The sequence below is a fragment of the Oncorhynchus nerka genome, linkage group LG27, assembly GCF_034236695.1.
Source record: "Oncorhynchus nerka isolate Pitt River linkage group LG27, Oner_Uvic_2.0, whole genome shotgun sequence".
Classification (NCBI taxonomy): Eukaryota; Metazoa; Chordata; class Actinopteri; order Salmoniformes; family Salmonidae; genus Oncorhynchus; species Oncorhynchus nerka.
Genome location: NC_088422.1, coordinates 47,698,195 through 47,726,120, shown reverse-complemented (window position 1 = coordinate 47,726,120; position 27,926 = coordinate 47,698,195). Strand labels below are relative to the sequence as shown.

Sequence of the window (27,926 nt, the reverse complement as noted above, 5' to 3'; positions counted from 1 at the left end):
CTGTATGTATGTATATTATTATGCTGCTCTAGGGATGTACTTATTGTTTGGATAACCTTATTGACTATGATGTATTGATGTTTTGAATTTTTTTCACTCTATGTGCGCAATGCAGAGAACGGCGCATGAATGATTGTTAATGTGTCAATTAATCCCAAAAGGGATGGGTTGCCAATTGGCAATTTGTCACAAAATAACCATTCATTCATTCGTTCCTTCATTAATTCGACAATGTCACCAGCAAAGCACCCCCACACCATAACATCTCCTCCATGCTTCAAGGTGGGAAATACACATGCAGAGATCATCCGTTCACACAAACCACGCCTCACAAAGACATGGCTGTTGGAACAAAAAATCTCTACTTTGGACTCCAGACCAAAGGACACATTTCCACCGGTCTAATGTCCATTGCTCGTGTTTCTTGGCCCAAGGAAATCTCTTATTCTTATTGGTGACCTTTAGTAGTGGTTTCTTTGCATCAATTCGACCGACCATGAAGACCTGATTCACAGTCTCCTCTGAACAGTTCATGTTGAGATGTGTCTGTTACTTGAACGCTTTGAAGTAACTATTTGGGCTTCTTTTTCAGAGGCTGGTAACTCTAATGAACTTATCCTCTGCAGCAGAGGTAACTCTGGGTCTTCCATTCCTGTGGCGGTCCTCATGAGAGCCAGTTTCATCATAGCGCTTGATGGCTTTTGCGACTGCACTGAAAGAAAGTTTTTGAAATTGTCCGTATTGACTGACTTTCATGTCTTAAAGTAATGGCGGGCTGTCATTTCTCTTTGCTTATTTGAGTTATTCTTGCCATAATATGGACTTGGTCCAACCTTGTCACAACACAACTGATTGGCTCAATCACATTAAAAAGGAAAGAAATTCCACAAATTAACTTTTAGGAAGGCACACCTGTTAATTGAAATGCATTCCAGGTGACTACCTCATGACGCTGGTTGAGAGAATGCCAAGAGTGTGCAAAGCTGTCATCAAGGCAAAGGGTGGCTATTTGAAGAATCTCAAATAAATATTTTGACCATTAGTGTACATACATGTTGTGTGCTACTGTAAAAACGACAACACGTTATACAGACACTAAGCCACTTACTTTGATGGGAACACACAACAAGGAAGGCAATGCGGGCACCTGCTAGAAAATGTGCCGGGGGAGAAAGTTACTGCAAGGCTTGTTCTGACTAGAGATGCAAAATGTCTTCATACTTGATCTGGGGAAACACTAGGGAAGTGCTTGGGCTCTCGTTGAAGAGAGAAGTTTGTCCGGCTCAGTAAAGCCTCAAACATAAATTGTCCGAAACATTGAAATGGGTTACTTCTTATGTGAATTAATGAGGAGGCGGAACACACCTCATTTCAAACTGTTAGAAAGTCAAATGTACAACTTGAAACAGCCTATATATTATTAGTAGGCAGCTGTCCTTGGTTTTATAGGGCTGTGCGGGTTTACTGTCCGGTTGCTTAACAATCACATTTTGGAACTGACATCACGCACATAAAATATTCTCGCTGTAGTGACCGTTAGAGATATTTGGTAATCAAGTGAAAAGGTTAACATGTGAAAACAGCAATGTCACACGATTTTCGCGAGAAACTGCAAATTTGACCTGTTTGTTTTGTAATGACTGACTAAGGCTGTAACCCGAGTGACAAAAGAGGTCACTGGTGTTGGCAGGGAGGGTGATTCTAGTGATTGTGGGTGGGAATTGTGGTCCAGATTTGTGTTGGTGATCTTGTAGCAGTAAGGTAAAGGGCATAGTTTGGTATGTGATGAATATTGTGTGTGTGTGTGTGTGTGTGTTAATCACATTTTACTTGTCACATGCTTCGTAAAGAACAGGTGTAGAGCAACAGTGAAAAGGTTACTTATGGGCTCTTCCCAACAATGCAGAGAGAAACATAGAAAAGCAATAACATGAGGAATACATACACAATGAGTAATGATAACTTGGCTATATACACGGGGAGCCAGTACCATTTTGATGTGCAGGGGTATGAGGTAATTGAGGTAGATAAGTACATATAGGGAGGGGTAAAGTGACTAGGCAACAGGATAGATGATAAACAGTAGCAGCAGCGTCTGTGATGAGTCAAAAGAGTTAGTGCAACAAGGGTCAATGCAGATTGTCCGGGTAGCTATTTGGTTAACTATTTAGCAGTTTTATGGCTAAGGTGTAGAAGCTGTTCAGGGTCATGTTGGTTCCAGACTTGGTGCATCCAGACCACTTACCTTGCGGTAGCAGAGACAACAGTCTATGACTTGAGTGGCTGGAGTCTGACAATTTTTAGGGCCTACCTATGACACCACCTGGTGTTGAGGTCCTGGTTGACAGGAAGCTCAGCCCCGGTGATGTACTGGGCCGTACACACTACCCTCTGTAGCGCCTTGCGAAGGAATGCCAAGCAGTTGCCATACCAAGTGGCGAGGGCCCATGCCACATTGTTTTTTTTTGCCTCCAGAGGGGTAAGAGGTCTTGTGCCTTCTTCACAACTGTGTTAGTGTGGGAACAAAGAACTTGACCTGCTCCACAGCAGCCCTGTCAAGGCCACTCTGCTCACGCAATATGTTGTGTACACTCCTAAAAACACAGGATTATAGTAAGAAAGCATCAGATTACAGTAGCCTATAGTGTGTTTGTGTTTCACAACTCCAAATCAAACGGCCAACATCTATTTGTGTATTCCATTTGATGTGCACAGCTGATGTAAAATCATTTGTATCCCATTTCATTGGCATGCAACATGGAATGGCTCCCCAGTGCTCTATAAGCAAATGTTCATCATTCACTTTCTGTTGTGATTTGGTATTATGCTTAATGACACACGACCAAATGTGCTGATATCTCAGTGAGTTGTACAGTTGTAAATTGTACACTTCAAAAGCCTTCACTGTGAATGGATTCATCAAATAGACTGTCGTGTCATGTGTTTAAACTGTCACAGCCAAAGCAGGTTTAATGTATGCTATTTCTCATTCAGCCAGCATATGATCAAATACCAACCACCTCCCCTGGAGTAGCTGTTGCTCTGGGGCTTCTTTCTTTTATTTCCTGTCAATTGCCAAACAAAGCCAATATAGGACAAACTAATGGATAAAATCATTATATGGAGCTGAATGATTTAATTTCATGAGCTTTTAAACCCAAACAATGAGGACTCTGCTAATATTTTGGCAACAATTTGCCATTTGCTCTATTTTTGTAAATGGGCTGCTTGAAGTGACAATATGAGGTAGCAGAATGTTTGGAATATTAGAGCTGGAAGAATGATGGAAGAGAAACATGAAAAACAGAGCTTGATTAGCATATACACTGCAATGGGTATGCTCAAACATCATATTGATATAAATTCACACTCAGACATGGCAGCTTCTGTATTCTAAAAGGGAATTTAAAATAGAGTTCTGAATGGGCGTGTTTGAGAGGTACTGGGAGAGAGGTAGGAGAATGAGGCAAGAGACAAGAGAGAGAGAGGGGTTATAGAAATAGAGAGCCTGGAGGGAAAAGCAGAGAGACAGGAAAGGGGGGCAGGCAGTTAGAGTGTGTGAGAGCATGATTATTTCCAAGCTCAACTTCTATTTGAGTGAATTCTCCTCAATTGTTTCCTATTAGAGGACGATACATACTGCCAATGTATTAGTCATGCATCTAAAAGCTTTGGAGGGTGCATATTATGAAAGATGAGGTTGAGAGGAGAAGGTAGTAAGAGGGAAGGAGCGAAAGTGGGAGGAGGAGGGAGAGAAAGAGAGACAAGATGAAGAATAGAGTGAGAGAAAAAGAGAGCGGGCTGAGAGAGTGCAGGGGTATGTAACACCAAGAGAGACGGAGAGAGAAAACAAACAAGAATACCTTCCACATTTCCCCTCCACGCAATGCAGTCCCATGTGCAGGGACATTTCTAAGGGGCCCTAAGCGAGATTTGGATGGGGGGCAAAAACATTTAGTAGCCCCCCTCATGGCGGCAGAGAGACAAATATGCAGTTTTAAAGTACATTTTCCTACACATTTTTCCATGGGGTGCAGGGAAAATGTTGCAGTTTTAAAGTACATTTTCTGCAATTCTACACATTTTGCCATGGAAAGGAGTGAAAATATTAGTTTTAAAGCTACAAACATGGATCTTAATTGGACCAGTATTATCGCAGCAAAATAATGATGCAACAACAGGATTTTAACATTTAGTCCATAATGTTGCTTGATTGGTAGTTATTAGCTTGTTATTTTAGCTAATAACTGGCCAAAATTAGCCTACATGAAAAATGCAATAGTGTTAATATGACCTTTTGTTAGTGCAAATGTTCAGTGAAATATGAATGTATTTTCTGCATTGAAAATTCTCAAATTAAGATCCTATGTAATTTCGTGCAGTTCTACACATTTTGCCATGGGTTTTGTGGAAGAAAAAAAAACAGTTTAAAAGCTAATTTCCTGCAATTTTGCCATGTTCATATGATATCTGAGTGAGAAATCAATGGGGGCCCCCTCGAGGTCAGGGCCCCTCGTTACTACAAGGTTTAGATAGTTATTCATCTAGAAAATGTTAGCTGACAATGGACGCAGCAGAGTCGCAGAAGTATAAGGCAGTGCATCTCTGAACAGAAGTGTCATTACAGACCCTGGCTCGATTCCAGGCTGTTTCACAACCAGCCGTGATTTGGAGTCCCATGGGGCGGCGCACAATTGGCCCAGCGTCATTCGGGTTAGGGTATGGCTGGGGTAGGCCGTCATTATAAATAAGAATTTGTTCTTAACTGACTTGCCTAGTTAAATAAAGGTTCAATAAAACATTGAAAAAATTGACAGTGACTGCTGATGCACTACTATGCACTACTGCTGATGCACTACTTTTGTATTCTACTATCTTAACTAACAGTAAGTTGAGACTCCGACTTACTTCCCCCCGCATGCATACTAGGTTCGGTTTGCGCCTAGCAGAACTCAGCTATGCGAAGAGAACATCTCTGCCTCACATACTCTCTCAAAAGACCTTCGCTTAAAAACAAAGCAGCAATATAACAATATTGATGTTACTGTTAGCCAGAATTTATCCAAGATAAATCAAGAAATCTGAAAAAAATATTTTTGCAGTGGTCTTGGTCAGGCAGTTTTACATGTAAATAAGATGTTCGGTGCAGTGGAAAAGTGGAAAACTAGTCGTCTCTTGTTGAATGACAGCAAACACTTAATTGAAGAATCCTGTCCATAATTTCCACTCCTACTAGGAGTAGTACTATTGACCAATCACTGACGAAGGGGCGTAGACTTCGGTTCCGAACACTAAAACAAACAAAAACGTAATAGTTTTTTCGTCATATATGCTCAAACTATTTTGACTGGGAAGAATGCGACAGGCTTAATCGGCCACTTATGGCATTTATGCCTAGATAAGGCTCTGCCCATGTGGATACAGTAGTGCTGATAAAAGGTGTTGCGTGTGTGTGCTCCTACCCAGGATCTAATTGAGGTTCTCCAGATAGGGCAGCATGCTAAACTGGATTGGCTGTGATTGGCATTAGGCCCCAAAAATTCTCTTCCCATGAGGTTTAAGATAAACCTCCCAGGGGTAAATTACAGCCAGCACAACATATGCTTTGGTGTTAAGCTGATACGCAACCCAAGGCCCAATTACAGATAGAGGAAGGAAACACTTTAGCCCGGTAGAGGGAATCCTGTACGCAATTTAAAAAATCATAAACAAACCTGCCAGGGAAAGATTGGTTGAGTCAACATTGTGACCACATTGTTATCACATTATTTCTCCAGAGTTTTTTCTAACGAATTGCATTGCATCAATGTGCCTTTTGATTTAATTTGTTAAAATGCAGCAACAAACTGTTTTTTTTTTATCCTTGGTTTCCAGCAAAATTCGACAACAGCATTTTTCAAGGTTTGGTTGATTTCAAATTGAAGTCATATTTGTCAACATTGGAGGTTGATATGATGTCTTTGCATAGTGGGAAGTATATAATCTACAACAGTTAGAGGAGAACACAACCACCATGTACAATGGCAGTAAAAGTGAAGTCAACCCTGATGAAGGCTAAATACCAAAATGTTTCAACAATAAAGAAGCTCTTTTGTGAACTTCAATTGAACTTCAATTGTTATCCAAGAGCGGCTGAGTATTTTCCTTTCTTCAGTTTGCTCTTCTGTTTGTGCACCTTGTCTTGAAAGCAAGGTAACGTCAAGCATTCTTCTTGTATTTTTCCAAGTACAGTATACACCAGGTTTTACAGTTCCTAAATGGACACAGTCTGAGTAATTCCATCAACGTCTCTGATGGCTATAATCGACTAAACACACTGACGGCAAACAGCACCGGGGGACCTTTTTCTGTTCATTTTCAGATGATTCTACGTGTTGATTCGCAACTGTTTGTCGCCACCAGAAGGTGATAGCTCATTCATCTTAGCGCTGTCTAAAAATTAAGTTCAAGTATCTTTGAACCTGACCTAAATTCTAAGCAACACATTGGACACAAGAGGCATCCTTCACACTAAGTGCCTAAAATGACCAGCAAGGAGATACCCTCTCACATGAATCAACCACAGATTCCATTGCGTTGGAAGGAACTCTACACTGATTGTGAATCTTCAGGGTAATAGTTGTGTCACAAATGGCACCATATCCCCTGGTCAAAAGTAATGCACTAAATAGGGAATAGGGTACCATTTGGGACAACGCTTGTTTAGTGAATCCTGATTAACTTCAGTTCTTCAGGGGAATCCTTTGTAATTGGCTCGGCAGGCTAGCCCTCATGAAGCGCTGTGTTGATGTTTACAGAGAGAGAGAGAGAGGCCCCAGAACCATGTCTTTCAAACCCGTCATTACTAATCAGTAGACCGAGAGACTAAGTGGATAAATTTAAGAAAATGATATTCGTTTATACAGAAAATAAGTAGAGAAAAAAACAAAGCCTGCTGAGAGAATGTAATGTAATTTAGATTATATGGTTCTAATCCCCTCTTTGGGTTATCGCCTGACTGTTGGAATTTTATATTTGGAAGGGACAAGGTTCTGGGATGCTACAGCGACGGCCTATGAAAAATGTAGTTCCTCCCTCAATTAACCGACAGGATGCATTTTTTATTTGTCTCTTTCTTCGGGGTAGGGCCTATAACCCCTCCAAGAACCGGAATGAAATTTGAGTTACGCAACAGATGTATTTATGTGCTTAAAAAAATCCACTCTAACATAAATGGTATCATAATCCTTTAAAGAAGCCTACGCATGGCAGGCAAGATCAAAACCTCACCAATGTGCTCACAGCAACATCATGCAATATTATGACAGGTCACATGCAAGGGAAGTATGTGGATCAATATGCAGTTCAGATGCTCAATTTACTTCACACGCCAGATATGATACATCATATGATACATCATACAGCCAACCATCTGACCAACCACACAAAGCCCCCGGGGGTATCCACTATCTCATTATCTCCACTATCCATCACATCTGTTGCATCTGATGCTCCTATCATGGTAATACTGTATCAGAAATGCTCTACATGGGGGGCCTCCCGGGTGACGCAGTGGTCCAAGGCGCTAGCTGTGCCAGAGACTGGGTTCGAGCCCAGGCTCCGTCGCAGCCGGCCGTGACTGGGAGGCCCATGGAGCGGCGCACAATTGGCCTAGCGTCGTCCGGGTTAGGGAGGGCTTGGCCGGCAGGGATGTCCTTGTTTCATTGCGCACTGGCGACTCCTGTGACTGGCCGGGCGCAGTGCAAGCTGAAAAAGGGGGTAAAATATATTTTTTTAATACACTACATGACCAAAAGAATGTGTACACCTACTCATTGAACATCTTATTCCAAACTCATGAGCATTAATATGGTGCTGGTCACCCCTTTGCTGCTACAACAGCCTCCAAACTTCTGGCTTTCCACTAGATGTTGGAACATTGATGCTGGGACAGCCGCAAGAGCATCAGTGGCGATCCAATTCATCACAAAGGTGTTCAAAGGGGGTTGAGGTCAGGGCTTGCTGTGCAGGCCAGTCAAGTTCTTCCACACAGATCTTAACAAACCATTTCTGTGTGGACCTTGCTTTGTGCACAGGTGGCATTGTCTTGCTGAAACAGAAAAGGGCCTTCCCCAAACAGTTACCACAAAGTTGGAAGCACAGAATTGTCTAGAATGTCATTGTATGCTGTAGCATTCATATTTCCATTCACTGGATCTAAGGGGCCTAGCCGAAACCATGAAAAACAGCCCCAGACCATTATTCCTCCTCCACCAAACTTTACAGTTGGCACTATGCATTGGGGCAGGTATAGCGTTCTACTGGCATCCGCCAAACCCAGATTCATTCATCGGACTGCCAGATGTTGAAGCGTGATTCACTCCAGAGAAAGTGTTTCCACTGCCCCAGAGTCCAATGGCAGCGTGCTTTACACCATTCCAGCCAACGCTTGACATTGCGCATGGTGACCTTAGGCTTGTGTGTGGCTGCTCTGCCATGGAAGACCATTTCATATAGCTCCTGACTAACCGTTCTTGTGCTGACGTTGCTTCCGGGGGCAGTTTGGAACTCGGTAGTGAGTGTTACAACTGAGGACAGACCATTTTTAGAAGCTACGTGCTTCAGCACTTGGCGGTACCGTTCTGTGAGCTTGTGTGGCCTAACACTTCGCGGCTGAGCCGTTGTTGTTCCTAGAAGTTGCCACTTCACAATAACGGCACTTACAGTTGACCTGGGCAGCTCTAGCAGGGCAGACATTTTATGAACTGACTTGTTGGAAAGGTGACATCCTATGAAGGTGCCACGTTGAAAGTCACTGAGCTCTTCAGTAAGGCCATTCTACCGCCAATATTTGTCTACAGAGATTGCATGGCTGTTGTGCTCGATTTTATAAACTGTCAGCAACAGGTGTGGCTGAAATAGTCAAATCCACTTATTTGAAGAGGTGTCTAAGACTGCCCCTCTTGTTCTCTCTCACATGCACAGCTACTTTCGGGGAGGCTTGGAAATATAGAGGCCAATCTGGCAGAGCTGACACAAAGAGTTAATGCGGTGTCATCTCTACTTTGTACAAGTCTCTGTAATGGCATGACCAATACAGTACTATGTCAACTAAATTAACCTTATCTGCCACAAGGCACATGCGATGTGAAGTGTCGTGGAATTATTGTAATCAAAAGGAGAGACCTTTACATTTCTTTAAAACAAGTAAACTTTCTTATTTAAGTACTGCGGTAATGGAGCTTGTCAACGAGCCCCCTGTCGGTGATACGTTGAGAGCCCAATCAGCAGGACTAAGCCACAGCATTTTCTGGCAAAGTCCATCCTCCTGGATGTTCATGACAAATCACAGATGAGAGAATTTATACAAAGGCACATTTTGATCTCCTGCAACAGACATCAAAATTGACATGGCGCCAAATATCTGTCTCTAGTTAATTTACAGCTTGCTTGTACAAAAATACTAATGCATCCTAGAATACTAAATCCTTTCTTTAAAGAAACTGGAGATTGGTTCTCCCTGTTACTGACAGACAAGCACACAGACACTAATCATGGAATGGAATGTTGCCTTGTCACCAATCCATCGTAAATCCACTGTCAGTGTTAAATCTCCCAGAGGCCCACTTTCAGTCCACACACACAGATGAGTGTTCTAAAAATCCCCTATTATGTTGCATAAAACAACCATTTGATGCAATAACAGTATTAAAACATAATGTTGTAATTTCAGTTCTGACATAAATCAACAAGGACTATCAGGAATCGGGACTGTCCGGTGGATGTCATGGTGTATGTGCATCCCATTAAAGTTGCATGGTTTAATCTACCTGAGGTCAACCTGTCTGTGTCTATCTGACACAGAGGGTTAATGCTTTGTTCTTTGTACTCTGCTGGCACAAGGCACATATAGTACATTGCCATGTCAACCATGTCAATACCAGAGTAAGTCAACTCAACCAGACCTATCGGGACCTGTTCGTTAATGCCATGTTCCGTCGTACTGGCACGAGTACGTACAATGAAAAGTATGACAAGTCAAGTCAACCCTATTTAGACTGAACAGTGCATGTCCTGATTGCCTTCATATGAAAGTTGCATGGTTAAATGTATAAGTGCCCAGACATGAAAGGGTGCATTTCAGGGCGCCGGTGCGTTCGGTTCAGTTTGTAACGGCAGATTATGCCACAATGGAGGGACTTGACTGATGTCTAGTAAATTGTTAATAAGACAGAGCAGAAGCAGCTCTTAAATTAGATGGTAGAACAGAGCCTTTGTCAGGCTTATAACTCAGGCACATGGACTAGCGCTGCTCTTTCTCTTGTCAGCCTGGGTATACTGCTCTGCTCTTAGGGCGCTTTCACATATCCACTTATGATCCAGGTCCTAGAGCGTTCGGTACCCTCATCCACGCTATAAAGCATGTGTGAAACTCAAACGAACCCTGGCTGAAATGAATCCTGAACCGGCGTGAGTTGTGAGTCCAAGATACAGGACCAAAATACCAGGTACGGCAGCACGAGAGGCCTGGGTCTTTTTTTACCCTTTCTAAACAAGCTAGCTACTGTATCTAACGTCATGTAAAATGTGTGTCTTGCTAAGCGCACCCTGAAATTGTTATTTTCAGGTCTTGTGAATGCAAAACTTTTTCTGTAGAATTCTCACAAACGCTCCAGGAAATCGGACCAGGGGACCAAACTTCATGTGGTAATGTCCTTACTGTCGCTACTAGTCCAGGGCCTGGGTTGGTACTTTCAATTAGGACAAGTTAGTTGTTAAGAGTAGTAACCAGAGTGCAACTTCAACCCATACCCTACAGCAAGGAGGTCTGAAACACCTTTCCCTCAGGTGCTAGGGAATGAACCCTCTGCATGGCCAATTAATAACTTTACTGTAATCAATCAATTAAGCACCAGGGAGGAATTGGAACCAGGAGTGGAACCAGGAATATTCCTGCTCTACCGTGGTGTTTGGTCCTGTATAGACTGTAGAGCATTCATACAGTGTATATCGTGCCCTTCATATCCAATTGATCATGTTTATTGATCTATCTTTCCGATACCAATCATGGTTTAGAATTGCCAATCTCTGTTTGTTATGATGGAAAGATATGTTATTGGATGAGTGTTAGTGGTCAGCTGTAAGAGCATTCCCATTTCTAATATCAAAGTTGACATGCTTTGACAGGTTTTGCAGCCCAGGCAGTCCTGGGTGTTTGAATGGTGGTTGTATTTTAGTAGCTGTGATATTTCCTGCAACAAGACGGCTGTGAATTGATGATCAGCCTAGATCTGATAGGAAAGGGATCAACAACAACAACATTTCAGAGAGATAGATATGAATATTAACTCAGCAAAAAAAGAAACGTCCTCTCACTGTCAACTGCGTTTATTTTCAGCAAACTTAACATGTGTAAATATTTGTATGAACATAAAAATATTCAACAACTGAGACATGTGACTAACAAATGGAATAATGTGTCCCTGAACAAAGGGGGTCAAAATCAAAAGTAACAGTCAGTATCTGGTGTGCCCACCAGCTGCATTAAATACTGCAGTGGATGTCCTCCTCATGGACTGCACCAGATTTGCCAGTTCTTGCTGTAAGATGTTACCCCACTCTTCCACTAAGGCACCTGCAAGTTCCCGGACATTTTTGGGGGGGATGGCCCTAGCCCTCACCCTCCGATCCAACATGTCCCAGATGTGCTCAATGGGATTGAGATCCGGGCTCTTCGCTGGCCATGGCTGAACACTGACATTCATGTCTTGCAGGAAATCACGTACAGAATGAGCAGTATGGCTGGTGGCATTGTAATGCTGGAGGGTCATGTCAGGTTGAGGGTACCACATGGGGGAAGAGGATGTCTTCCCTGTTACGCACAGCGTTGATTGCCTGCAATGTCAACAAGCCCAGTCCGATGATGCTGTGACACACCGTCCCCCATGACGGACCCTTCACCTCCAAATCGATCCCGCTCCAGAGTATAGGCCTCGGTGTAACGCTCATTCCTTCGACGATAAACGTGAATCCGACCATCACCCCGGATGAGACTAAACCGCGACTCGTCGATGAAGAGCACTTTTTGCCAATCCTGTCTTGTGCAGCGACGGTGGGTTTGTGCCCATAGGCGACATTGTTGCAGGTGCTTTACAACAGGCCTACAAGTCCTCTGTCCGCAATAGACTGAGAGATGCTTGACAGTCTGAGCACTGATGGAGGGATTGTGCGTTCCTAGTGTAACTCGGGCAGTTGTTGTTGCCATCCTGTACCTGTCCCGCAGGTGTGATGTTCAGCTGTACAGATCCTGTGCAGGTGTTGTTACATGTGGTCTGCCACTGCGAGGATGATCAGCTGTCTGTCCCGTCTCCCTGTAGCGCTGTCTTAGGCGTCTCACAGTTACGGACATTGCAATTGATTGCCCTGAACACATCTGCACTCCTTGCAGCATGCCTAAGGCACGTTCACACAGATGAGCAGGGACCTTGGGCATTTTTCTTTTGGTGTTTTTCAGAGTCAAGTAGAAAGGCTTCTTTAGTGTCCTAAGTTTTCATAACTGTTTCCTTAATTGCCTACCATCTGTAAGCTGTACAGTCTTAACGACTGTACCACAGGTGCATGTTAATTAATAGTTTATGGTTCATTGAACAAGCATGGGAAACCGTGTTTAAACCTTTTACAATGAAGATCTGTGAAGTTATTTGGATTTTTAAGAAGTATCTTTGAAAGACATCATTTTGTCTGTCATAGTTGAAGTGTACCTATGATGAAAATTACAGGCCTCTCTCGCCTTTTTAAGTGGGAGACCTTGCACAATTGGTGGCTGACTAAATACTTTTTTTGCCCCACTGTATATAGTTATTTGCACTGTTGTATATAGTTATAGGTAATTTCACCAATTTGTCCACTTGGGTACATTTGGGCAACTTGTGTGGGACACCTGGGGGACTTCATGCTAAATGTCATGTAGCTCACCCATTCCTGAAGTTATCAGTCTTAAACTTTGCACACCTACAGTTGCCCTCTTGTGTTATCCATCAAAAGTATCTCCAGTATCCTATCTGACTGTGTGGCTATTCTAGTACATGTGAAAGATGATGCTACAACAATAAAAAACAGAAAACGTATGCTCTTTCTCTTTTCTTCCACCAGATCTATTGTGTTATATTCTCCTACATTCAATTAACATTTCCACAAACTTCAGAATGCTTCCATTCAAATGATACCAAGAATATCCACATCCTTGCCTCTGGGGCTGAGCTACAGGCAGTTAGATTAGGGTATGTCTTCAGGCGGAAATTGAGAACAAGGGACGCAGCCGTAAGAGGTTAAAAGTAACCACCAGTTTTCATATGTTCTCATGTTCTGAGCAAGGAACTTAAACATGAGCTTTTTTACATGGCACATATTGCACTTATACTTTCTTCTCCAACACTTTGTTTTTGCATTATTTAAATCAAATTGAACATGTTTCATTATTTATTTGAGGCTAAATTGATTTTATTGATATATTAAGTTAAAATAAGTGTTCATTCAGTATTGTTGTAATTGTCATTATTACAAATAAATAAAGCAAAATCAGCCGATTAATCGGTATCGGCGTTGAAAAATCGTAATCAGTCGACCTCTATTGTGTATATTGGTGTAGGCAGTACAGAATCTGATTCCACCATCATGTGCTTCCAACCCCTAGCTATGCAGAAGATGAAGGTAAATATTTCAAGCTGACGGCTAAGATTGCTCAATTTACAGTAACATGGCATAAACATGAATTGGGTGGTGTTTGTATGGGTTTGTGTTTATAGGTGGTAAGAGGTAGCCTGAGGACCACAGAGTACCTTCCAGACCATGTAATCAATTTAGTCTACACCTTTTCTCTTTGTAAAACTCAGGTTATTTCGAGCTCTTCCACAGTGCCCTGCTGAAAAATACCCAAAGCGGCAGCATGAGGGAGCGAACACACAACAAGAGCAACACAAGATTGTGGGACAGAAACCAGCAAGGGACACTGAAAGGTATAAAATCAAGACTACAACAGTAATGACACAACCACATCAATCTTCCCTCTGCAGATTCTCAAAACACAATACAAAAGGCATATTTACAAAATCCCCTGTCAAGGGCTACTATTGACAAAAATTCTTTGTCAAAGTCAATAGGCTGGGGGAGGTTTACAGACAGGTCTTTGAGATGAGGAAGGGGGTTTTGGTTGTGCAGAGTTGTGCTTAGAGACAGTACATGTATTGTTGTGTATGAGAACGATTGAGAGGTGCCATTTTTCCTCAATCTCCCATACATCTATTCATTCAAAGACTCAATCATGGACACTTACTGACATTTGTGGCTGCTTTGTGTGATATATTGTTGTCTCTACCTTCTTGCCCTTCGTGCTGCTGTCGGTGCCCAATAATGTTTGTACCATGTTTTGTGCTGCTAGCATGTGTTGCTACCATGTTGTTGTCATGTTGTGTTGTCTTAGGTCTCTCTTTATGTAGTGTTGTCTCTCTTGTCGTGATGTGTGTTATTCTTATATATATATATATATATTTTTATTGGCCAGTCTGAGATATGGCTTTTTCTTTGCAACTCTGCCTAGAAGGCCAGCATCCCAGAGTCGCCACTTCACTGTTGACGTTTAGACAGGTGTTTTGCGGGTACTATTTAATGAAGCTGTCAGTTGATGACTTGTAAGGCGTCTGTTTCTCAAACTAGACACTCTAATGTACTTGTCCTCTTGCTCAGTTGTGCACCGGGGGCTCCCACTCCTCTTCTATTCTGGTTAGAGCCAGTTTGCACTATCGCGTGAAGGGACTGGTACACAGCGTACGAGATCTTCAGGGTCTTGGCAATTTCTCGCATGGAAATGCCTTAATTTCTCAGAACAAGAATAAACTGACGAGTTTCATAAGAAAGGTTTTTGTTTCTGGCCATTTTGAGCCTGTAATCAAAGCCACAAATGCTGATGCTAGTCAACTAGTCTGAAGATGGGCAGTTTTATTGCTTCTTTAATCAGAACGACAGTTTTCAGCTGTGCTAACATACTTGCATAAGGGTTTTCTAATGATCAATTAGTCTTTTAAAATTATAACTTGGATTAGCTAACACAACATGCCATTTGAACACAGGAGTGATGGTTGTTGATAATGGGCCTCTGTACGCCTATCTAGATATTCCATAAGAAATCTGCTGTTTCCAGCTACAAGTCATTTGCAACATTAACAATGACTACACTGTATTTCTGATCTATTTGATGTTATTATAATGGACTAAAAATGTGCTTTTCATTTGAAAACAAGGACATTTCTAAGTGACCCCAAACTTTTGAACGGTAGTGTACATGTCAGTAGAGTACATACAGTGGGGAGAACAAGTATTTGATACACTGCCAATTTTGCAGGTTTTCCTACTTACAAAGCATGTAGAGGTCTGTAATTTTGTATCATAGGTACACTTCAACTGTGAGAGATGGAATCTAAAAAACAGAATCACGTTGTATGATTTTTAAGTAATTAATTTGCATTTTATTGCATGACATAAGTATTTGATCACCTACCAACCAGTAAGAAATCCGTCTCTCACAGACCTGTTTTTCTTTAAGAAGCTCTCCTGTTCTCCACTCATTACCTGTATTAACTGCACCTGTTTGAACTTGTTACCTGTATAAAAGACAACTGTCCACACACTCAATCAAACAGACTCCAACATCTCCACAATGGCCAAGACCAGGGAGCTGTGTAAGGACATCAGGGATCAAATGGTAGACCTGCACAAGGCTGGGATGGGCTACAGGACAATAGGCAAGCAGCTTGGTGAGAAGGCAACAACTGTTGGCGCAATTATTAGAAAATGGAAGAAGTTCAAGATGACGGTCAATCACCCTCGGTCTGGGGCTCCATGCAAGATCTCACCTCGTGGGGCATCAATGATCATGAGGAAGGTGAGGGATCAGCGCAGAACTACATGGCAGGACCTGGTTAATGACCTGAAGAGAGCTGGGACCACAGTCTCAAAGAAAACCATTAGTAACACACTACGCCAGCATGGATTAAAATCCTGCAGCGCACGCAAGGTCCCCCTGCTCAAGCCAGTTCATGTCCAGGCCCGTCTGAAGTTTGCCAATGACCATCTAGATGATCCAGAGGAGGAATGGGAGAAGGTTTATTTTTCTGCAAAGGAAACAGGACGACTGCATTGTATTGAGGTGCATGTATCGCAAGATCTTAGCCAACAACCTCCTTTCCTCAGTAAGAGCATTGAAGATAGGTCGTGGCTGGGTCTTCCAGCATGACAACGACCCGAAACACACAGCCAGGGCAACTAAGGAGTGGCTCCGTAAGCGGCATCTCAAGGTCCTGGAGTGGCCTAGCCAGTCTCCAGACCTGAACCCAATAGAAAATCTTTGGAGGGAGCTGAAAGTCTGTATTGCCCAGCGACGGCCCCGAAACCTGAAGGATCTGGAGAAGGTCTGTATGGAGGAGTGGGCCAATATCCATGCTGCAGTGTGTGCAAACCTGGTCAAGGACTACAGGAAACCTATGATCTCTGTAATTGCAAACAAAAGTTTCTGTACCAAATATTAAGTTCTGCTTTTCTAATGTATCAAATACTTATGTCATGCAATAAAATGCAAATTAATTACTTAAAAATCATACAATGTGATTTCTGGATGTTTGTTTTAGATTCCGTCTCTCACAGTTGAAGTGTACCTATGATAAAAATGACAGACCTCTACATGCTTTGTAAGTAGGAAACACTGCCGATTTTGTAGGTTATCAAATACTTGTTCTCCCCACTGTACACACAACAATTAAATCTGATCTGTGTGCGCTATGTCTATGCTTCCAGATATTAACTTTTTGTTATGTACATCACCTTCAAACAGCTGAAAATAAAATCGTTTTGGTAATGGAAAATACATTTCCCTGCGGTTTAGATGGTACAATGATTCTCTACACCATAAATGCTTGTTTTGTCACACAAGCTGAAATTAGGCGAAGTATTCTAATTTTAACAACCAGGAAATGGCAGAGCATTTTCTGCATCTTTAATAAATGTTAGATTGAATATAAATATTAAATAATCATAACTTGTGAAAACTCAATGACTTTAGATTAGTAGAACACAAATAAATCAAGTTATATTTACTCAATAACTTAATATTTGTTAACAGTACTCATGACCGTTAAATGATAAATCTTATTGATATCTGAGTTTGAACCACTTTTATGATTTGAGTTCTGCTGAACGTCGGAGACGTGTTTAAGTATACACTACGCAATTTCTTTAACGCTAATAGCATTTCAGGCCGTCACTCGGCTGCTCTGGGGAAATTGATCTGAAAGCCCATTCTTCGCAAGGGAGCCTAACGGCAATACGTAGAGGACAGTATTTTTCAAACAAGAATTTCCATTTCCACCGTCTGACTCATGGTTGGTGAAATAACTTTCTTTAGCCAGTCTGAATGTCTTCTTTAAAACTCTTTCAGAGGGATTTGATGAATAGTTTAGATGGAGAATGGAATAGATGGAGTTTGCCAAATACACAAACTAAATACACAATCCTGGAAGTCCAAGTATTGAAGAACATTGAATGAAGTCAGATTATGTAAACAGTAATTGTTAGAGTTGCGTACATTCGAATCTGGTATCAGGTTAAATATAACAATGAGTCTCCGATTTTACGTCTTCTGTATTTTTCCATCTCAGTTAAACCTCGTGATGACCACCCCTCCCTATCACTACTTTGTAAGATACAGCAAGTCACACCATGTGCTCAATGTAAAATACAGGATCCAACGTAATACATCCAGCCCAAACATCACATATGAAATCAGATTTTATATATTTGTGTGATATTGGTACCTACAGTCAGGGTTGGGTAGGTTACTTTCTAAATGTAATATGTTACTAGTTACCTGTCTAACATTGTAATCAGTAACATAACTTTTGTATTACCCAAACTCAGTAACGTAATCTGATTACATTCAGTTAGAAGAAGACAAAAATGTATGTTACCAATTGAACGACATCTATTGCAGGATAAATACATTTTAAAGTTTACATAGCTGGCCATATATGGATGTCAAATTTTACTTTATGGGTTGGTTATGTAGGCTTCTTCTAACCCATCGCTTTCTACTACATATAATACAATTCAATTATATCCTTACACTAATATATATATAATTTATACGTCCAAAAATGGATGTAGCAACTACAGATTGCCCCATTAAGTCTATCAAAAGTGTGCGAGTTTGAGCATGTGTCCATTAGCATGAATTAGATTGAGCAATAAAAGCCCCACTTTTATTCCATAGGCTGGGATCCTCACTATGCAAATGTTGCAAGAACACATTTTTCACTGGCTATCCACTGGTTAAAAAAAAAGATTGATAGGCAGCTTAAACTCCTTGAATTGAACCATTATTGGGTTCAAATACATATTTATATTTGTGAACAACCACAATCCGTAAGGCGCAAATAGCTAAATGAGAGAGCAGTGTGATTCACATCAATGCCCAATGTAGATATATATAAGTGCTATCCATATCACCGTAGAGTACACCACTGCTTTCATCCTTAACTCCAAGCATTTATTCAAGTTGCATAATCTTTGGATGCCGACAGCAGTTGCACCATTGGAAGACATAGCTTGGACTGTAGCCTACAAAAGCCTATTCCTGCTCTTTTCCCGCAAGCCATCAAACACATTCGGTGTGTCATCATACTGGTCGCTGACTTGTGGTCAGACTCGTTCAGGTGGAACCACCGTAAACTTGAAGTCGTGACACCTACAGTATATAATTACATATTTATAGGATCTCTGTGTTGGTACTTGGATACCTCCTGAACAGATGCAATATCACAGGAAGTAAACCCCAGCCCCCCTTTAAAGAAGCAATCCATAATTCAATATCAGCCAAACTGCAGCTCCAACACTTCAAATCAAATTGTATTTGTCACATGCGCCGAATACAGCAGGTGTAGCCTTACTGTGAAATTCTTACTTACAAGCCCTTAACCAACAATGCAGTTTAAAAAAAGTTAAGAGTTATATCATTTATATTCTTTAAAAATCTACAGGTGTATATCGTTGAATGAAATAACTATTAAACAGGTGTAAATATTGCAGAATGTACCATTAAATGTTACAACAGTGTTGAGAGATGTCCAAGTGAATCAGGTTCTATTGCGTCTTCTGAGCAGCTTAAAGTACAGTAGGTTACACTTATTAAAATGCAAATCTGACAAGTGCAGCTCTGTCACCAGACTCCCTTTGTCCCTGCTGTATGTATGCTCTCTTCTTCTCACACACACTGTCTCTTTTCGGTAACTCTTTATTTGGATAGTCCATCTGTAGATGCTCTACAGACTATCAGTAACAATTTAACTATCTACTAACCCAAACTCTTATCCTAACCCTAGCCCTAACCTTGAACCTTATTCTAAACCTTGATATTATGGCCATCTGTAGAGCTTCTACAGGTAGACTATCCGAATTATCCAAGTAAAGTGAGTCTCTCTTCTTCCCTCTTTCCATCTCTCTCTTTCTCTCCTTCTCTCTCCTTCACTATCTCTCTCGCTCCTGCTCTCTCTTAAATCTCTCTTTCTTTCTCTCCATCTCTCTCTCTCTCTCTAGCCCACTCCCGCTCCATCTCTCTCAGGTGTAAAGGCAGACTATCTAGTGTAGATATCAGCAACCAACCAGAGCTATGGCTTTTCCTTCATCCAATGAGATGGTTGGCTTTTCCCTCAGCAGATGAGATTGTGTGTGTGTGTTTTGTTCACACTGACCTCATGTCTACACCTCACCCATTGATCCCATCCATGACCTGGCCAGAGTCAGATCGCATCCAACATCACTTCCAACCCAGCAGGAAAATCTGGTTGAAATGACATAGTTTCAAACAGTTTTGCCCTCCACATGGGAACCAATGCCCAGGTCCTCCTGATCCAAAGCCTGGGTCATGAACCCTGGTCCAGGTCAACAGCTTTGCTGGAACACTGTGAACATGATCTTGTGTGTGCATTTCAAGCCATTTCCATGTGTGTGTGTGTGGTGCGTGTGTATGTGTGGGCTTGATGGCATGCTGCATGGGATTATTCTGACATCCATTTTGGGTTCTGTGCTGTGATGATTACCCTGGGAGAATCGATCTAATGAGTGCAGAGATTCAGGGATGTCTGGGTGCCTTGCTCAGATATTCATATCGCTAATCAGAATCTGAACTTGTTTTTGCTTGTCTCTTCATGTTTCGAGTAAACCCAATCATCTCAGCAATTATCAGTGAGAGAGACAAGCCCTGCCGACACTTAATATCCTCCCAGTAAAACAATTACTATGAAGGCTTCAAATATAGGGGAAACATTTCAATCATCAGAAATGTATTTTGATGTTGGATGGTAATGATCCCTAAGCATTCTGGATTCCCAGAAACTCATGGAATGATTGCATATATGATGTGTGATATAACTTATTCAAAGAACTAGTGTTTTTACAATTGATGACCTCTTATGTCTTCTTTCTTAAATATATATATGTATACACAGAACCAGTCCAAAGTTTGGACACACCTACTCATTCCACAGGTTTTCTTTATTTTTTAATATTTTCTACTTTGTAGGATAATAGTGAAGACATCACAACTTTGAAATAACACATATGGAATCAAGTAGTAACCAAAAAAGTGTTATAAAAATATATTTTATATTTTTCAAAGTAGTCACCTGGAATGGTTTTCCAACAGTCTTGAAGGAGTTCCCACATATGCTGAGCACTTGTTGGCTGCTTTTCCTTCACTCTGCAGTCCATCTCAAACCAAACCATCTCAATTGGGTTGAAGTCAGGTGATTGTGGAGGCCAGGTCATCTGATGCAGCACTCCATCACTCTCCTTCTTGGTCAAATAGCCCTTACACAGCCTGGAGGTGTGTTGGGTCATTGTCCTGTTGAAAAACAAATGATAGTCCCACTAAGCGCGAACCAGATGGGATGGCGTATCGATGCAGAATGCTGTGGTAGCCATGCTGATTAAGTGCACCTTGAATTCTAAATAAATCACAGACAGTGTCAACAGCAAAGCATCCCCACACCATCACAACTCCTCCTCCATGCTTAACTGTGGGAACTACACAGGAGATCATCCATTCACTTATATTGTTATTTCATAGTTTTGATGCCCTTCATTAATTATTATACATTGTAGAAAATAGTAAAAAAAATAAAGAAAAACACTTGAATGAGTGGGTGTTTCCAAACTTGACTGGTACTGTATGTATATGAATAATTCAAGTTCTCAACTTAATTCTATTATATATAATTCACCCAAACTATTATTATGTAAGATCAAAAGTCAATGCCATTGACTTAAAGCTAGAATCCGTAGCGGTGAAACTGCCTTGTCCGTTTGCGAACAACAAAGACACATTTGTTTCCCGGCGGACATCATTGCACATCATCAAATCAACTTTTATTGGTCACATACACATGGTTAGCAGATGTCAATGCAAGTGTAGGGAAATGCTTGTCCTTCTAATTCCGGCAGTGCAGTAATGTCTAACACGTAATCTAATAATTCCCCAACAACTACCTAATACACACAAATCTGAAGGGATGGAATAAAAATTTGCTCATATAAATATATGCATGAGCAATGGCTGAACGGCAGAGGCAAGATGCAATAGATGGTATAATATACAGTATATACAGTGGGGCAAAAAATTATTTAGTCAGCCACCAATTGTGCAAGTTCTCCCACTTAAAAAGATGAGAGGCCTGTAATTTTCATCATAGGTACACTTCAACTATGACAGACAAAATGAGAAAAAAAATCCAGAAAATCACATAGTAGGATTTTTAATGAATTTATTTGCAAATTATGGTGGAAAATAAGTATTTGGTCAATAACAAAATTTTATCTCAATACTTTGTTATATACCCTTTGTTGGCAATGACAGAGGTCAAATGTTTTCTGTAAGTCTTCACAAGGTTTTCACACACTTGCTGGTATTTTAGCCCATTCCTCCATGCAGATCTCCTCTAGAGCAGTGATGTTTTGGGGCTGTTGCTGTGCAACACGGACTTTCAACTCCCTCCAAAGATTTTCTATGGGGTTGAGATCTGGAGACTGGCTAGGCCACTCCAGGACCTTGAAATGCTTCTTACGAAGCCACTCCTTCGTTGCCCGGGCGGTGTGTTTGGGATCATTGTCATGCTGAAAGACCCAGTCACGTTTCATCTTCAATGCCCTTGCTGATGGAACGAGGTTTTCACTCAAAATCTCACAATACATGGCCCCATTCATTCTTTCCTTTACACGGATCAGTCGTCCTCGTCCCTTTGCAGAAAAACAGCCCCAAAGCATTGTTTCCACCCCCATGCTTCACAGTAGGTATGGTGTTCTTTGGATGCAACTCAGCATTCTTTGTCCTCCAAACACGACGAGTTGAGTTTAACCAAAATGTTAAATTTTGGTTTCATCTGACCATATGACATTCTCCCAATCTTCTTCTGGATCATCCAAATGTTCACTAGCAAACTTCAGATGGGCCTAGACATGTACTGGCTTAAGCAGGGGGACACGTCTGGCACTGCAGGATTTGAGTCCCTGGCGGCGTAGTGTGTTACTGATGGTAGGCTTTGTTACTTTGGTCCCAGCTCTCTGCAGGTCATTCACTAGGTCCCCCCGTGTGGTTCTGGGATTTTTGCTCACCGTTCTTGTGAACATTTTGACCCCATGGGGTGAGATCTTGCGTGGAGCCCCAGATCGAGGGAGATTATCAGTGGTCTTGTATGTCTTCCATTTCCTAATAATTGCTCCCACAGTTGATTTCTTCAAACCAAGCTGCTTACCTATTGCACATTCAGTCTTCCCAGCCTGGTGCAGGTCTACAATTTTGTTTCTGGTGTCCTTTGACAGCTCTTTGGTCTTGGCCATAGTGGAGTTTGGAGTGTGACTGTTTGAGGTTGTGGACAGGTGTTTTTTATACTGATAATACGTTCAAACAGGTGCCATTAATACAGGTAACAAGTGGAGGACAGAGGAGCCTCTTAAAGAAGTTACAGGTCTGGGAGAGCCAGAAATCTTGCTTGTTTGTAGGGGACCAAATACTTATTTTCCACCATAATTTGCAAATGAAATTCATTAAAAATCCTACAATGTCATAGTTGAAGTGTACCTATGATGAAAATTACAGGCCTCTCATCTTTTTAAGTGGGAGAACTTGCACAATAAATTGGTGGCTGACTAAATACTTCTTTGCCCCACTGTACATATGAGATGAGTAATGTAAGATATATGTAGACATTATTAAAGTGGCATTGTTTAAAGTGACTAGTGAGCCTCTATGTAGGCAGGAGCCTCTCTGAGTTAGTGATTGCTGTTTAGCAGTCTGATGGCCTTGAGATAGAAGTACTGTACTGACTTCGCCTTCTGGATGGTAGTGGGGTGAACAGGCAGTGGCTCGGGTGGTTTGTTGTCCTTGATGTTCTTTTTTGGCCTTTCTGTGACATCGGGTGCTGTAGGTGTCCTGGAGGCCAGGTAGTTTGCCCCAGCTGATATGTTGTGTGGACTGTACCCCTGTCTGGAGAGCCTTGTGGTTGAGGGCGGTGCAGATGCCGTACCAGGCGGTGATACAGTCCGTCAGGATGCTCTCAATTGTGCATCTGTAAAAGTTTGAGGGTTTTAGGTGACATGCCAAATTTCTTCAAGTGCGCCTTCTTCACCACACTGTCTGTATGGGTGGACCATTTCAGTTTGTTTTTAATGTGTACGCCGAGGAACTTGAAGCACTCCACCTTCTCCACTACTGTCCCTTTGATGTGGATAGGGGGGTGCTCCCTCTGCTGTTTCCTGAAGTCCATGATCATCTCCCTTGTTTTGTTAATGTTGAGTGAGGTTTTCCTGACACCACACTCCAAGTGCCCTCTCCTCCTCTGTAGGCTGTCTCGTCATTGTTGGTATTCAAGCCCACTACTGTTGTCTGCAAACTTGATGATTGAGTTGGAGGCATGCATGGCCAAGCAGTCATGGGTGAACAGGGAGTACAGGAGGGGGCTGAGTACGCACCCTTGTGGTGCCTTGCGATGGTTAACACGTTTAAATGTCTTACTCACGTCGGCCACGGGCCCACAGTCCATGTTAGCTGGCCGCGTCGGTGGCACTGTATTATCCTCAGAGCGGGCAATATGGAAGCAATATGTCACTGTCCGTGACGTGGCTGGTTTTCTTTTTTGTAGTCCGTAATTGCCTGTCGACCCTGCCACATATGTCTCGTGTCTGAGCCGTTGAATTACGACTCCACTTTTGTCCCTATACCAACATTTCGCTTGTTTGATTGCCTTGCGGAGGGAATAACTAAACTGTTTATATTCGGCAATATTCCCAGTCCTCTTTCCATGGTTAAATGCGGTGGTTCGCTTTCAGTTTTGTGTGAATGCCGCCATCCATCCATGGTTTTTGGTTAGGATAGGTTTTAATAGTCACAGTGTGTACCACATCTCCAATGCACTTCCTTATAAACTCACTCACCATGTCAGCGTTTAGAACGATGTTATTCTCTGAGGCTGCCCGCAACATTTCCCAGTACGCGTGATCAAAACAATCTTGAAGCGTGGCTTCCGATTGGTCAGACCAGCATTGATTGGTTCTAGTTAAGTGTACATCCTGTTTGAGTTTCTGCCTATAGGATGGTAGGAGCATGATGGAGTCGTGGTCGGATTTGCTGAAGGGAGGGTGAGGGAGGGCCTTGTATGCATCACAGAAGTTAGAGTTGGTCTATTGCACACGCATTAGAACAGCAAAGTATGTACTAGGATTTTTGCCTTGATGCCAGAGCTCCTCTCCGTCATTCAATAAACAAAAACTAAAACAATAAGAAATGCGCCTGGGGCGGCCAGTGTTGCTTTTTCTCCTAATGCAGATCTCAGCTTTAACATTGTAGTTAGTCAGCTAGCAACCCCAGCCTTACAGGACTGCTGATCTTTACTCTCTGTTCCGAGACCTGCTTTGTCTTGTGGAAAATTCTGGCTGTTTACAATTAATCTTCCAGTGCTTGTGCCTTGGGTAATTGACAGGTTATGTTTTCTCTCTCTCCATCGCTCCCTGGGAAGTTTTAGCATATTAAGTTCCGTGCCTGACTGTGATGCGATTCCCACCATGCCTTTAAAATGTGGCGCTTGAATAGGCGGCCTGCCAGACGGCACACTATTCTACACCGCAGAGAAATATGAGCCCGGAGAGAGAGCATGCATGCCTCTTCTTCTCTTGTCTTCTTACACACACTCACAGGCATGCACTAGCAAGCACACACACACGCCAACTGTCACACTCCCCGCTGCACACTGACTCACACACTGGTTAGGCGGCAGAAGGAGCATATTGTGAGAAGGTGATTTGTAAATACTATTGGGCATCATGTTGGCGCATCCTACTGCCTCAGAGTCACGAAAAACTGCCAGAAATAGGAGCACCCCCGTATTTGTGTGTGTGTGTGTGTGTGTGTGTGTTGACTCAGGAGAAACGCACATGAAAGAGGTGCACCGTCCTCTGTTTGATAAAGGTGTTATGACTCATTCTTCAGTTTACTTCTAGGCTTCTCTCTATGTTTTCTGGGTGTTTATCCAACGACTGGAGCCGGGCAACAGGTAGACTACTTATTTTGTAGGAGGACATCTTCATTTAGAGCATAATTTTCCTCAAGCTCTGTTTCTGCCCGCATTGAGACCCTTATACTTGTGTTTATATACTGAGGGGATGGAGTTTTTGTTTTTTCTTCTGTGTTGACTGACTCCGAACCTAAGCTTTGCTGCTTTTGGGGGCGGTTACCGCAGAATTTTAAATTATTCAGTAGCAGTTATATTTTCTCCTACAAATGTCATTAGACATTTTGACGTCAATAGACAGCTAACATCTCCAGTCCCAATTTTATGCTTCACTGTGGGTGGAGACAGAAATTGACACAAGTGCTGTTAATTTCCCATCATTCAATGCTTGTTGATTTTCGCTGAATCATTTTCAGAGGCCCAACCCTGTAATAATAACAGTGGTGCTTCTGGCCTGTATTGAGTGGAATATGACTCTACATTAAAAACCATGAGTATCCATTAGGTCCATACTCCACTATGAGGGGCAGCTCACCACTGACTGGGCTGAGGGAGGCGGTTGTTCAGCAAATTGATAAATTATAGACTTGGAACTATATTACTGTTGAAGGCTAGTGCAGTAGAGGTTCCGCTACCAACACCACACAGTCTGTAATGGGTTTTGTTGAAGCAAGAGAAAAAGGTCCGCCCTGTCTTATTCATTATTATCTGAAAATGGTTTTGCTCAAGCAAGAGCAAAAAGGTCTGGACCTGAATTCACAAAGTCTTATTCATTATGATCTGAAAAGCAAAACTGATCCTAGATCACCTACTCTGAGAAACTGTGAATACAGGCCCTGTCCTTTCTGTTTAATCTGATATGAAAGAAAAACAAAACTCCCCATCGATAGATAATGTCTATGTTTCATCTCGCTTTAGTGAGAGGTTAACTTTTCATCATCAAGATGAAACTGACATTGAAACAGCTCCTCTGAAAAGGATTCCATTGTCAATAGTTTGGCGGATTAATTCCATTCCATTATCACTGCTAAGAATTAATGCTCATTTGATATGGCCTGTCTGGGTTTCTGCCTCGCTGCCTGCGACAGGATAGGCCTATTAGTTTGTTATAATTGGATAGATTCATCCGGCATATCATCACCGTTATCTCCATACAAAATCCCAATGCACCACCTCTTTAAACGGGCATCGAGGGCTAATATCTATGCATATTAGAAACATATTACAGTATCGACTTCGTCGGTCACTTAGCGGCGAACCGGCTTCCTTTAAACAGCTAATTAAAACTATTAAAGAGAGCGTGAGCTAATGTATTTTCAATGCTAGATAACTGCATTTATGTCAAGATGAGAGCAATTAACTGAGTATTAAAGTCGCAGCGTGGTCCGACGCTGCGGTGGTGCAATTGGTCCGTTGGTTGGTTCAACAGCTCTCTCTCTCAGACTGGAGGAAATGGAGGACGGGTTGGACCAGGCTGCCGAGCGCTGATAGAGAGAGGCTGCGTCTCAAATGGAACCTTATTCACTATGTAGTGCACTACTTTTGACCAGGGTCCATACAGTGCACTTGAGAATAGGGTGCAATTGAGAGAAGCGGAGGAGATGCTTCTGGAGTGGTTCCTACACTTCGAGGATCTTGCAGGACATCACACCACATGAGAGGATGTTTATTTAGCACATCTGTTGAACCATCCATAAACTCATGTTAGATTGTGTCATGACACGACACTCAAGAATAAATACAGAGAGAGAGAGAGAGAGAGAGAGAGAGAGAGAGAGAGAGAGAGAGAGAGAGAGAGAGAGAGAGAGAGAGAGAGAGAGAGAGAGAGAGAGAGAGAGAGAGAGAGAGAGAGAGAGAGAGAGAGAGAGAGAGAGAGAGAGAGAGAGAGAGAGAGAGAGAGAGAGAGAGAGAGAGAGAGAGAGAGAGAGAGAGAGAGATATATTAAAGGTTTTTTGTTAGATTCAGCTCCAGATAGTGTCCATGGACATTCTACACATTTCTCAGTATGATAAATGTGCATTTTGTGACTTGTGTGGGCAAGGTTAAATGGAGTTCTTAGGGATGGCCCCCTATTTTCAATTTCTGTCTATAGCTCAGGCCCTGAAGCAAGGATATGCATATTATTGGTACCATCTGAAAGTAAACACTGAGGTTTGTGGAAATGTGAATTGAATGTAGGAGAATATAACACAATAGATCTGGTAGAAGATCTACCCACCATCTTTGAAATGCAACAGAAATGTCCCACTTCCAGTCATCACTCTGGTTGTAATTCCGATGGTGTCCACAAGATGGCAGCAGTGTAACTTCAGGTATGAGAGAACTATATGACATTTAATGTGAAGC

The 27,926-nt window shown here is 42.0% G+C and overlaps 1 protein-coding gene across 1 annotated transcript in view; it reads left to right on the top strand.

Annotated features, from left to right (window-relative positions):
• Positions 1-27,926, top strand: part of LOC115111074 (reticulon-4 receptor-like) — a 116,296-nt gene that overhangs the window by 7,334 nt on the left and 81,036 nt on the right. The gene's annotated exons all lie outside the window — the stretch shown is intronic.